This window comes from Anguilla anguilla, chromosome 14 (assembly GCF_013347855.1).
Source record: "Anguilla anguilla isolate fAngAng1 chromosome 14, fAngAng1.pri, whole genome shotgun sequence".
NCBI classification, from domain to species: domain Eukaryota; kingdom Metazoa; phylum Chordata; class Actinopteri; order Anguilliformes; family Anguillidae; genus Anguilla; species Anguilla anguilla.
Window position 1 is genome coordinate 7532287 of NC_049214.1, and position 9045 is coordinate 7541331.

The window sequence follows — 9045 nt, forward strand, 5'->3', positions numbered from 1 at the left end:
AGCCTCACTCTTTTGTTATTTCCCCTGCAGAATCAATTAATATGGCATTGTCTGATTGTGAAAAGTATGTTTTCTTTGGTATTGCATAACTGAGTCAGTCTGGGCACTAAACGTATTTTCTGTAGGAGTATGACAGGATATGTATCAATGAATTATTACAAGACAAGTGAAAAACAAGAACATATTAGCCTGTGGGGCCAAATGGAGCTTTCGTTAATGATCTTAACATGTGCCTGGTCCTTCTCCCCATTTGGGGCACATATCCTTGGCCCTTTCTGAGGTGCTTGTTTTTAAGTGAGCACTAACCTGTGCTACTGTTCACATATCAACACTGAAACCTCTGGGAGACAGAGGTCTGCTCATAGCCATTCCCTGAAAGGGTCACAGTCATATAAATGATGTCTAATAAATCTTGGCCAGAAGTTTAAAAGTTTAAATACACAGTGCTTTTCTCACAGAACATTAGATCATTGTGAGTACACCAAACCACATTATCTAACATTTGAAATGATTAAATTTATCCACAAAAATGTATGAGTCAAGCAAATTATGTCTTTATAGATGTCCTGGAACCACTTTGTGGGGTGCTGTTAATTGCTACTAGGTAATGTTTTTTCTTTATTAGACTTAGTTCAATAAAATACAGATGATTCATCTGCTGTATTCCTTGCCACTGCAGGGTTTTTTGAGGTGATGTGATCAACTAAAAAACCGCAACTTGTCTTTAATTTTTCTGATATGTACTTCAGGGTGACGTTTAGGCAAAGTCCTTCCATCCATTTTCTAACCTCTAAGTCCAGATCAGGGCCGCAGGGGCAACAGGGGCAACAGGGCAAGCAGAGCAGCCTAGATGCCTCTCTCCCCAGCGACTTCCTCCAACTCATCCCGGGGGATCCCAAGGAAATCCCAGGCCAGGGGTCTCCTCCCAGATGGCTGGGGGAGGTACCCAGGAAAACATCCTTATCAGTTGTCTGAACCACCTCAACAGACTCCTTTCAATGTGGGGGAGCAATGGCTATACTTTGAGGTCCTCTTGGACAGCTGAGCTCCTCTCCCTATCAAGGAGGGTAAGCCCTTCCACCCTATGGAGAAATCCCATTTCAGTCACTTGTATTCATGATCTTTACTCTTTTGGTCAGTACCCATAGCTTGTGACCCTAAGTGAGAGTAGGGATGAAGACTGATTAATTGAGAGCTTTGCCTTTTGGCCGAGCTCTTTCTTTACCACCACCGTCCAACACATTGGCCACATTACTGCGGCCGCTGCACCTAGACTGTGGTCCATCTCCTGTTTTCCCTTATTCCCTCACTCGTGAATAAGACCCCATGATACTTGAACTCTTCCACCTTCTGAAGTCACGGAGATGGACTCCCGAATGGAGGGCATGTCTGTCGGATTCAGAAGTCCCTCAAAGTGTTCCTTTCAGCTTCCGACAATACCTCCAGGTGAGCTCAGAGTTTTATCGTTCTCGCTAAGAACAGCCTGGACGGTGTCCTGCTTTCCCCTCCTGAGATGCCGAATGGTTTTCCAGAACCACTATGGGGGCCAAACGAAAGTGTAGACAAAGTGTTTGTGCTTAAAAGAAAACATTTTGTTCTTCTTTACGCTTCCAATTATTCTGAACTTATTTTGTTTCTGAAATTTCACTTAAGCAGTACATCAGCTTATGTTTTTTTTTTAAAAGCAAAACCTCACATGACTTGGCGTGAAGAACAAAAAATACTAACGTAGCTGAACTTCCAGGTGCATGTGTGTTCTATAAAGCCAGCTTAAAACAGTAAGTACCATGTGGTGTGTTGATTAAAAGTCCTGCATACTCTTTTAAATACAGGATATGCTTTCCTGTCCAGTGCTACATTACCACAGTAAGGAGCCAACAGTGTCTACCCACTAACTATCAGTTAACTGGTGCCATCTTTGCCTATTTCCATCGCTATCCCTGTTACATGACTGAAAGCAACTTTTCTGTCATTTAATCCTTAAACTCCTAATTGTCTCAGAGTCAAAGTTGCTTGCAGCTGTCCATGACATAGGAGATGCAAATCTCCAGAAAATGACAAAATGCAAATTAATGCCATTCTCAATGAAAAGCGGTTTGAATGCCACCCAAACAGATCTGTTTCCTTGGCTGTGTTATTATTCATAGAGCACATGTATTTTGCCTTAAATCACAACACTCAACAGGATACCATATTATAGATATATTTTATTTTATATATATATATATATATTTCTATCAGGTTCTGTCAACAATTCCATCTTCAGTCGAAACTTCACATGTGCACGACCTCCATTTCACACATATTTAATATACAAGTACCCTGGACACTCAGAATTTGGTTCAGAAAACACATTTGCATTGGTAGTTTCAAAGAACTATTCTGCTACTCTCTGTTTCTTTCCCTTCTCAAATGGTCTTCCAAATGCTTGCCATCTCTCCTTTTACCAAATATCTCACAATATCCATAAAATATTGTGATATACACCACAGAAAGGAACTCAGAACAGGTTACATTAAAATTAAGCAATTATAATGACATGCACTCATAATTATTTTTCAACCACAGTTGCCCCAGACTTCTATCTCACTTATAGCATGTGTATAGGCTGCATATTGAAGCAGCTGAAATAAAAATGGCCATAACCATCTGAGAAATTATACCAGATAAAGACTAATTATTTATAATAGCATAAATGTCTACCAAAAGAAGAAAAACAAGAACCATTCCAAAACTCCGGATATCAAGAAAATGCCAAATGACCAAAAATGCTGCTTTTAAATTCCAAGAAATGTGACAAAATGTATTTTCATTTCACTTCACCATATTATTCACCAATGACTTCTCTTAGTCATTATACCAGAAGAATGAATATCATCATCTAGCACCTAATTCACCCCCATATAGGTCAGACCAGTGAAATTTAGAAAGTTCATTGTGCATCTGGAAAGGATTAAGAGGATTTTGGTCTGTGTTTTGGAGTAGACGTTGTAATTGGCGAGAGTTGGTTTTCTGTTCACTCATGAAATGGTGTATGCACTCCTCAACTATGAAACTGTAGAAAGGAAAGATTAAGGCACTGTTTAAAATCAAGATAATTTCTTTTTCAGAAGAAAACATAGCAGCATATTTACACAGAATATTACCAGAAATTTTTTAATACATTTTTACCAATGTTTCTGATTCAAACCAGGTTACGGCATGGCTTTGGATTTCTCCTGTCACTGGTTGGTTACCTTACAGGGGGAACTAAACTTGAGAGGGAGAATCATGAACATCATTCTAATTCTATTGTCTTGACGTGCATGTAATTTAACACACATGCAGTGTTTCTAGTCCCTACTCTCATGCAAAACAGACTTTTACTACAAATGAACCACTGAATTTACAACCAACAGTTCAAATAAATTGAATTGTGTGGATCGCTCATTGATTCACACCACATCGGCCAAAATCATATACGTAGATAACCGGACACATTAAATATGACACACCATTCTAACTGATTATCTAACTGAATATTTTTGTGAAGAAGGCTTCATTCATCTCTTTGTGAAGATTTCAAAAAGCTTGTCAAAGATGTCTGAAGTCGTTCTGAGGACCAACTGATGTCTCTGTCATGCTGGATGCCTTCGGAAAGCCAGATTTTACTGAATAGTGCAGCAGTTAAACAGCTGCTCCCAGCTGTTATTGTTAATGTCCTGTGCAGCACACAGTCTGGTTTGGTTTAATGTCATCACGTGACTAAATTCATCTGTACCGCATGCCTTTACAAAACAATAGCCTACCACATTGGAAATGTTTTCACATATTGGAATAGTAGAGAGATCCCTGTACCACTTCCCTGTATTGTGTTCAGTGTACAGTAATACATTGTTCTGGGAAAGAACTCACACCCCATGCCTATCCCTACATACATCAAGTTGCTTTCCTCTGATATTTAGTACTGTGAATGTTAATTTTTTCCAGACCTCTATTCCAGTTTATTCTCAAGAATACTCTTGAAATAAACTTTAACTTCATTTTCTCAGGCATTTTCAATGCACATCAGTGCATGTGTGTACCCTTTACTTGCCACTGCTTGTGTCTGACCCCCATAAAAACGCAGGTCAAGCCCCAGACACAAAACAATGATGTGATTTAAACAGCCATGGGGAAAAAAAAACCATAATATGTTGATGCATGTAAAATGACTCCTTCCCAGTTTGTCTCATCATTTAGTCATTGAATGAGTTCCTGGCGTGTTTGTCCAAATTTCCAAGTAGACGTATTTGAGTTTTCTTACTTCCACAATAAGCATTATAGACAATCTTAGTAATCTCTTAGCAGAGTCTCAGGGAAATAGGTGTCACACTAATGGAAGGGGTGGGTAAGCTGCAATCTCTCCTTAAACATGGATGCTGCAGTAAACTCTCTCTGAGCATAGGAGTAACCTGAGATGACCAGCTCTCCTTGTCCCTCCATACAGCGGCAATGAGTCAGAGGCATGGAGATTCTTTCTGTACAGCTTCCGAAGAATCTGCCCCTTCCACACCGAATACTCTACACAGCTCCTGGTGCAGGCTCTGGCATTCTCACGCCTATTGCAACAGAGCGGCACGCACTGTTCCACCACTAAGCCCCCGCAGCCAATCCAGAATGTAGCCACGCACCTTATTTTTTAATGTTCCCAAGCGTGTTTACATCATATCCTGTTGAAGGCTTTTTAAAAAGCTGGGAATGTACAATTCATGTGAATTGTTTACACATCTAAAATTGTGGAGTACTGAGCCAAATCAAGAAAAAAAACATAGTTGCAAACAGCGATACTCAGAGTCCAAGCACACAGCAATTTATATGCCACCTAGCAAATTGCCAATCTGTTTCTAAATTACACAGTGGCCAAATGGAGGTACCCTATACCACTGGACCAAGTTTCGTATGTCTCACCTATAAGGTTAGGGCAAAACTGGGGACAGAGGAAAATGGCCAGTGGAATTTCCAAAATGATGGCAATTTAAGATGGCGGCAACAAATAAGGTAGGCCTACAGATATATATTCCAGGATGAGGAAGTTCATCATTATAGCATATGTTTTATCTCTAAAAGATAACAGTGATATTTTGTACATTTCTTAATAAATTGTTTTAAAAATACTCTGCTCTATAGCGACACCATGTGTTTCAATTGGGCCAGTACTTTAGGTTGGCGCTCTTGATGGGAGTGCCAATATAGTTTTCAGGCTTCATAAATTTAGGTCAAACTGCTAGGGAGTTATTAGCATTTTGTGTTAAGCCACACCACAATTTTTATTGGCTTACTGTGGTCATGTTTTTAAGAGTATCAGCTTTCTATGCATTTCTTTTTTAGACGACTTTGCAATGAACAAAATGGTGAAAGTTTCATACAGACAAGTCAAACTGTCTAGGGGGACATGTTGTTTAAAGGCTTTTCAAAACTTGTTGAAAACTCAAAATGGTGGACATTATGACTCCTAAGGGTTTGAATTGAGTTCAGACTTCATGGAAGGCATATATAAGTCTCTACCTCAAAGGGGGTAGAGTTATGATTGTTTGAATACTGGATATTCAAATGACAGTTATAGTGCCATCAAGTGGCCAGTTTGTACCAAAATCACTACGGCAGACATTATGGGTTCTATTTTTTTTTTTTTACATACCGATTGGCATTGGTTTCATGTTTCTAGGAAAAACGGGGCAAGAGTAATAATTTTTCAGAAAGTTTTGCATTTAATTGTCCACTATAGCGCCACCATGTGGTCATTTGGAGTGAAATTTGCTGCCCAGTTATTGTCCTCAAGGATCTACCACTGTGCAAAATTTCTTCAAAAGTTACCATGCGGTTTTGCTGTAATTGAGAAAAAAAGGGCTCACTGCATTTATGGTATTGGCACACAAGCATGCCAATGTGCAACAAAAGCAGTGAGTACATTGCACATCTAGAATGATCCTCATACATGGAGGTGCACAAACATGAATAAATAATCAGACAACATTGGCTGTCTGTCATTAAGAGTCAGACATGGCCTCTGTTCTTTTACTTTGCCTCAAAAGCACAGCTCAGAGGGTAGGAACCACTTCCTGACCAAAATCACTGCTGCCTCTGCCGGAGACACAGGGAACATGTTGTGGAGATTACACATGGAAGCCATTAGCCAGTCAGTCATACAATACACATCTGACAGTGTTTGCACGTGTTTGGGACGATGGGAAAAAAAAAAAAGCTTGCAGAAAGGGCTTGCTTTCTTATAAGTCGGGCTGTTCTGCATTAAACCGGCTGCAGAGTGTTACTCTAAGGGGAAATCCATTTATTAATGTTAGTGTGAGGGCTATAAAAGAAGTTTACGGAGGTGGGTGATGCATTTCACCCTAAATAGGTGTTTGGAACTTTCTGTGCTGTTGAGTCAGTAAGTGGCTAAACATACCATTTCACTGGATAAATTGAAAGTACACAAAGCTTTGTTTTCTGATGAACACACATACTCCTCTTAGTCAATAAAAGTCTGTACATTTAGAACAGCTGGTAAATCAGGAACCGCATATGGACAAAAATTACCTTGTATGTTTTTCCTGCTTCTCATCAACACACTTCTCAGACCCTGTGCGAGAGGTGGTCAGTGAGACTGTACGGCATGTCCATTGTTCCTCTTCACATACAGTCTGTAAACATATGGAAAAATGAACATGAAGGTAATCCAGTAACCATGCAGAATGTTAAGTTGCAGATGATATGCCTGTTTAAATGCATTCCTCAGGGTGACTTGAAACTGTTTGAAACTGAAACCTCCATTTCCTGCCCTGTCTGCATAGCAGGAAGGGAATAATATTTTTTACAGGGAAGCAGACCTCCATTTGTAAAGCACAACACAGGAAACGTAACAGATTACATCAGCCCTTACTATTACACATATCTGCATTTTTCTAACCCAGTGTGTCCTAACTCTCAAATGGAAAGGCAGCAGGGAAACAATGATTAAAATATTTTGGGATCAGTAATAGCCAGTAGAATATTTGTCTTTAGAGTTTAAGTCTTAAGTAATAATTTATTGTGTTTGGGGTAAAGAGGTTATTATTCTATTATTGCATAAAATATTATTAAGTAAGTAAATGAAGTAATATTAAGCATTGACTTTTAGAGCAAAGAGGCACAGCTTTGGTCAGAAAACAAATAGATATTTTAAAATAATATTAACATTACGGCATTCTTTGATAACAGTAAATTCTCAGAAAACAACTGAAGACAAAAACTTGAATTAAAAATTCTATTAACAAGGATTGCAGCATTGTTTGTGCCTCCTTTTCATGTGTCTAGTGTACTGTGGTTTAACCCCCCTAAACCAGCACCCTAACTCACTAAACCAGCTTCATAATGCCTACCATCAATTACAGTGGCCTTCATTTTGGCCTTGTTTCATCTTACAATGCCAAGTAGTTGATTTATTGGTATGAGCTCACCAGGTTTGTGCTTTGTTTGTTTGTGATTCACTCTCTTGCTCAATCTGGCTGGTCTAAGGGAACATGCAAGGAGATGACTCCTATTTTGGTAGAGTCTATGAGAGACATATTGAGAATTCATTACAGCTTCCCCAGTCAAACATATACGGTATTTGCTCATATTTTAATGTAGAAAGATGATACTCTGGCAAGAACACTTATTGTGTTCTTATTTAATTAAAAAAGCAAGAGAGAAAAACAAAATAAAAAAGAAGCAGTTGTAAACAGAGCTGTGTGTGTCACCATCTCTGTTGCTGTGGATCAGAGTATATGCCAAATACCAGTAAGATAATGTAATTTAATGTAATGTAATTAGTTAATTATATACATTTTCAATCTACAATTTTTCCAATCATAAAAATGCTGCACATGCACACGTTATACCATGAATTCAACAAAAAGCAATATGAGATCACAATTCCCATTATTCATCTTCTCTAAAAAAAACTTTCATAAGGACCACCAGTCTACAGTATATTAGCAGGAGCTCCTAAGATAAAAGGACGATTGTGATTAAGAAAGGGAAAGGTGTACTCTCAGAATTTAGCCATTCATTTTGCTATAGTTTTTGCACCTTTTGCTCAAGCACCTGCCCCTTTTGTTCCAAGTGGGCCCCTTTGATTTATATATATGTATATATATATACAAGTAGAAAATATAATATATAAAATTAACAACAAATATTCAATGCCAGCACTGTAAAAAAAAACACATGATGAATTGTCTGAGTGTAGCCAATTTGATTGCCTGAAATGGTGCATGTAATTGGACACAAGCACTGTGGACACAATATAAGGACAATCTAGCTGGGTCTTAAAATCTTACCTGGTGTCTTTTGTATCGTTCTGTAGCCATCTATTCAATCTAGAATTTTCTAACCAAGTCATGCTTTCATCATACCTGCTGTTAAATCAAATTTTCTAAAACCCACCTAATTAGAATCAACCTCAGAAAATGATGAGAATATGCAACCCTTTTGAAACAACACAGTTGAATTTTTCTTCGCCCTTTATTGGAGGTTGCATAAAAGTAGTGATCTTAGAAGTGGCCAACGTATTCAGCAATGAAAACCATGTGTGCCTGCAGTCAGCTCCTTGTATTTGAATAAGTAATGTTGTCACAGCGGGGATTTTCAGCATCAAAGACTGCACTGATGGACAAAAAGCTCATTAGATGAGTTCCAGGCCCTGGGACAAATGGGGTTGTTTACTTCGGTCGTAAAGAGGCTTCCGAAGTTGAGACTTTCAGTCAGTTAAATGGGGAGAAGAACTTAAAATCAATCACTGAGCTCTTCCTTCACACGTGTCTCTTCCCGTTTATATTTCTCCTCAAAGTGTTTCCATAAAGAAAGTGTTATGTGAGTGGTGACAAGCTGTGGAGAAGAGAAGACATGCATTAAACAATGGTGACTCGTTCTAACTGGGGAAACCTTAATTGCAGAGGTGTAAAGAAGGGTTAAGGGGGTCCTGAGACCAAAAGGAGATGCAAGGATGCACATTTGAGGATGACAGAAAAGCTCATTCAGACCTACAGGCTGAGATCCTGTTAAAAG